Source organism: Alexandromys fortis, unplaced genomic scaffold (assembly GCF_014885135.2).
Source record: "Alexandromys fortis isolate MF-2015 unplaced genomic scaffold, M_Fortis_MF-2015_v1.1 scaffold_39, whole genome shotgun sequence".
Classification (NCBI taxonomy): domain Eukaryota; kingdom Metazoa; phylum Chordata; class Mammalia; order Rodentia; family Cricetidae; genus Alexandromys; species Alexandromys fortis.
In genome coordinates, this window is record NW_026067918.1 from 725321 (window position 1) to 731017 (window position 5697).

Sequence of the window (5697 nt, forward strand, 5' to 3'; positions counted from 1 at the left end):
TGGTTGTTTAACCACAGTAATCAGACACTGTATCCTATGCCGCTGCGCTAATGGTTGCTGGTGAGTCCCTTGGGACTGGAAATGCATGCAATGGTAGCACTCACTCCTTCCTTACTCCTCTTGCCTAGTGGCTCTGGCTGGATCTTCCTCTACAAATCTGTACCCAATAACACTAGTAGGTAGCCTTTTAAGGGGGTGTTCTGTTTAAGGTCTTAGCGAGAAGGTTTTCAGACCATTTTTTTTTTCTTTCCAGAATGGGGTTAATTGTGGGTTCTTTAAAATGTCCTTTACCAGGGCATGGAAGCTCTCCTTTACCTAAATTTTTATGTCCTTTTAATTATAAGCAAACAGTTGGCTTTCGTGTAAGGCGATTCCTTTCTGCAGGGGTGTGGCTGGGGACCTCCTGGGAGCTGTTGAATTCCAGTGCTGAGTTTTCCCAGCCCCAGCCGCATGGGAGGGGGTTGCGGGGCAGGTGGGAGGATGTTCATCGTTCTTATTTTTTAACACAGTGTTTACTACTAAGAAGTTTTCTTTGAGTACTGGTTTGACCTCCCCCAATCCCCTTGGTTAATTCCTGTCGGGTGGTTTCAATATTGGACTGCCTTACATCTAGAACTTCTGCATTAGTCCACTGGATATCTCAATGAGTCGTCGTCCTCAGGAAGAGTGGGCTTTGGATGGTTCGCGTGTTGCCAGACTTTTTATCTAAGTATTCTAAATTGTAGTATGTGTAGAAGAAGTTTACAATGAATTGTGTTTGGAGGGAGTTCTACCAGGGGCACACAGCTGCCTGCATACCCTTGACTGAGAACTGGTCATCCTCTTTCTATCTCGGGAAGCAGTGTGGGGCGAGGGGGAGAGTCTGGAGAAAGCGATGGAGTGGTTTGGAAGGAAGAGGACTCCTGCCTAGCCAGCTAGGTCAGCCAAATTTATCCTGGCAAGCAATGGGATGATAGACATGGCTAAGAAGGAAGCCGAGGGGAGGGACTGGGAGGAGTGGATGGGGCAGAAGCTGTGGTTGGCGTGTAATACATGAAAGAATAATAATATATATATATATTTAAAATGAATCTCATCTTCAAACATCTGTTGAAGAAATAATGCTGACATTGGATGTAGCAATAACTGTGGTTAAACCTGGGACTGCAAAGCAGCCCAATGAGAAGGCAAATATGAGAGGCATCCTTGAACCACGTTCCTCTTAAGGATTCTTCCCTATTTCCCTGTTTCTTTTGTTGGTCATGTTTAGGCTAAGGCTTCACCCCAGCCCCTGGGCACCCATATACCCAAAGAGTCTGGGGTGTTTGGTTGGAAGTATCACCCCAGCTGCTGGCATCTATATACCCAAAGAGTCTGGAATGTTTAGGTCCAGGCTTCACCCCAGCCCCTATATCCAAGGAATCTGGGATGTTTGGGTGGAACTTTCCATCCCAAGCCCCCTCCTCCGGAAGTTGCCTCAGTCCAGACTCCACCTCCAAGAAAGACCACCAATGGATGACCTCTTACCAGAGAGGCTCAAGACTATTCCCATGGGTTATTTAAATGTGTGCCCCCCCACCCCCCACGCAGAGAACCAACACGTCAAACCTGTCGTTTTCTGGTCTCCCTTCCCCAGCTACCCAGAAGCACTGGCATCCATTAAACCTAAGCTTTCGCTAATTCTGTTTGATTTGGTCTGATTTGGATTATTGTGTTGGTGGAGAGGTTTATTGGGCCGTATAAACTTTTCATCTGGAGATCTCTCTCCACCCTCTCTCCTTTTTCTTTTTTTAGTAACACACACCATTCTGTCCCACAGCTTCTTGTGTCTCTATGCCTTGTGCCTTGGACTTCTTTCCATGATGTTCCTGTGCTTCGGTGCTCTGATTACCTTTATATCCTGTATGCTATTTTTAAAGATTCACTTCTGGCATTATTTTCTGCACAAAGTTCCAGATAATTTTAAATACAGCTTGTACTTCTGCCTGAGCTATGACAGTCAGTCTCTATCTTTGTAAATCACACTAGAAGGTCTGCTCTGATGCTGGTTTGCACTGTGCCCGAAACTCTTGTCTGAACCTCCGTTTGTTACCCCCCCCACACCCATAGTGGTTTCTAAAAGCTTGTCATACAGTAAATACCCAAAAATATACATTGAACTACAAGAAATATGGGCATCTATTTCATTGTTGATAGATATGGTAGATTTGGAAGCCACACAGCAACACGGGTTATGATACAGGTTAAAGAATTGCCAGGGGGCTGGGGAGATGGCTCAGTGGTTAAGAGCATTGCCTGCTCTTCCAAAGGTCCTGAGTTCAATTCCCAGCAACCACATGGTGGCTCACAACCATCTGTAATGAGGTCTGGTGCCCTCTTCTGGCACACAGAAAGAATATTNCTTTCATCAAAGGACTATTTCATACACTTGAGACTGTGTTACACAGATATGAAATAAAAAGAAAAATGCAGGGCTGGAGAGATGGCTCAGTGGTTAAGAGCGTTGCCTGTTCTTCCAAAGGTCCTGAGTTCAATTCCCAGCAACCACGTGGTGGCTCACAACCATCTGTAATGAGGTCTGGTGCCCTCTTCTGGCACACAGAAAGAATATTGTATGCATAATAAATAAACAAATATTTAAAAAAAAAAGTTTGAAATATTTAAAAAAAAAAAAAAAGAATTGCCAGGAATTAGAGTCAAGGAGCCACCCTGAAAACAGGCGAGATTATTTCAAACAGGTAGGGGAAAGAATGATCAGGTCAGGGTAGGGTCTTCCAATTAGAAAGCGAGAGAAACAAGAGTAACTTAGATTGTCTTGGGAATTGTGAGATTTGTAGACTGTAAAGCAGAGGACCCTGGAAGGGGCGTGTTAGGGACCCTGGAAGGGGCGTGTTAGGGTTGAAAATGTGACAGCAGTGAAAGGTTTGCAAACATGATGAAAAAACAAATTCAAAGTCAAACTTGAAACGAATCTGCGGTTTCTGTCAAGACTCCCGTGATGTCACAAGTTTACTGCAGCCTTGGTTCTGAACAGACAGCAAGCTTCCCAGACAGCGTCAATATATATTCCCCGCCCATTAGTTCAGACAAGAGATTATTGCATGCCACAAGTTAGAGAGAGATTACTATACAGAGTTTTCTGCTCTTCTAGAAACATGAGTGCTTAGTTGCAGAAGACCAAAAAAACTTGCAATACTTCCTTTCTATAGTTCCTCAGCATATAAATTCCAGATTATGTTTTTGGATTATACTGTGTTAGAATATTTGATTTAAAAAAGCCTTACTATTTGAATTGCTGATTTGACTTTTATTTTTAAAAAATCATTAAATACATTTTGGCTTATGACTGTGACAAAAGTTCTGAAATGGCCTTAAAACTTATTTCTGTTATTTCACACTACATATTAACATCAAATGACATTCTGAACATTGATTATGAAATCAAAATGTAGTTTAAGTATGAAAAATTGAAAATGTTCTGTGTTTGAAGTATCAAATATCTAGCCAAGATTCAAATCTTTATGTATAAATAAATAAACAATTTCATCTCATTAGTATTTAATGTACTTTCAAGTTTAACAATTGATAAACTTTCATGTATACTAAGGAATTATTTTAAAGTATATTTATAAATTATTAGCAGCAAATATTTGATTTAATACCTGGTAGTGGCCTGAAAGAAAATGGGCCCCAAAGGGAGTGACACTATTAGGAGGTGTGACCTTGTGAATTAGGTGTGATTTTGTTGGAGGAAGTGTGTCACTGTGGAGGCGGGCTTTGAGGTCTCACAGAAGCTCAAACCACACCTACTGTGATAATTCACTTCTTGTTGCCCTTGGATCAAGATTTAAGGACTCTCAGCTCCAGCACCATGTCTACCTGCATGCTTCCCTGCTTCTCTCCATGAGAATAAAAGACTAAACCTCTGAATTGTAAGCCAACCACCTCAGTTAATTTTTTTTTTTTTATAAAAGTTGCTATGGTCATGGTGTCTCTTCACAGCAATAGAAACCCCAACTTAAATAGGGGTTGATATGAGGGACAGGGATAGTGCTGTGAAAGGCCTGAACATGATTTTATTTGGAGGGATTTGGACTTTGAGAATTTAAGTCTAGAAAGCAATGGAATGCCTTAGTGGGTCATACCAGTAGCATCTTAGAAGACATTAGTGCTAAGAGTAATTTGAACTCTTGGGGGCTGGTTCAAGAGGTTTCCAATGAGAATTTTAATATGTTGTCTAGAAATTGTTCTTGTGATGTTTTGTTGAAGAATGTGGCTGCTTTTTGCTGTTGCCTGATGCTGAAGGGAAGAGTTTGTGATTAATTCCATTGGCAGAGGAAATCTCCAAACAGCCTTGTGTAGATTCTGTCATATAGTTTGTTGAAATAGGAGCGGCAGGGGTGCGTCCCCAGCACCCCGGCCGCCTGCTAGCTCATGCCCGAAATAACAACACACAAACTATATTCATTTAAACACTGCTTGGCCCATGAACTCTAACCCTTACAGGCTAATTCTCATATCCCGATCAACCCATCTCTAATAATCTGTTTGGCATCAGTCTTACCTGGAAAGATTCTAGTCTACGTCCATCCTGGGTCGGAGTTCATTGCGTCTGCTTCAGAGAGCAGAGCTGGCATCTCTGCTCCAGAGAGCAGAGCTGTCAAGTCTGAGCTCACTTCCTCTTCTTCCCAGCATCCTGTTCTGTTTACTCCTCCCACCTATGTTTTAACCTATCAGGGCAAGCAGTTTCTTTATTTAATTAACCAATGACCTTCCTCCATCATTTCCCCTTTTTCTGTTTAAACAAAAAAGGAAGGCTTTAACTTTAACATAGCAAAATTACATATAACAAAACAGTTATCAAGTAAAAATTACAATAATCTATATCATAACTAAGGAAAACTATAACTATAGCTAACTATTCTTAACTCCATCAGAGTCCAGAAAGATACAATATTACCTAAGCAAACAAGAAATAAGCAACTTTCAAACTCTAGAAATGACAGAGACATCTCGTTGCCTGGACAGTCACCCAAAGTTCCTCTGTACCATTGGGGCATCCGTCTTCGGCCTACAGGCCCATAGTTTCCAGCAGACATTTCCACAAAGCAGGAAATTTCAAAGGCAGTCACTATCTGCTTGCCCTGAAGAATGTCTTGCAGACTCTTTCATGAATCAGGAACCCCAAAAAGTCATCTCACCTTTAGGCAAGTTCAGCAGTCCTCTCTCTGTGGGTTCTCTGTGTCCAGTTTATGCAATAGTCCAAGCAAGAGCAGTTTCTTGCCCAAATGGCTATCAAACTCCATAAGGATCCTCTTCGATGCCCATATTCTTCTTGAAGTAGATGGGTGCTGCCAGGAGCAAAGTGTCTCATTGTCATGAAAAACTCTAAGTTATTAAAACATTTAATAGCATATTCCGTAGTCTTCGAAAGATATGAAGAATGCCGATCTAACTGAAATATATATCTATATATCTAGAAAATCTAACTAACATGACTACAAACTTGACTATTATTAATGATTATCCATTAACAACCTATATACATTACATTTTTAAATGAACTACACAATCACAATACCTTAATAAAGATCAGAAATACATATACATATAACAAAACTGACATTAAATCTCTATCAATAAAGCAAAATCTATACTAATGCAAATTATTCATATCTATATCATATCCCCCTTTAAATGTAAAAGAATATTTATAAA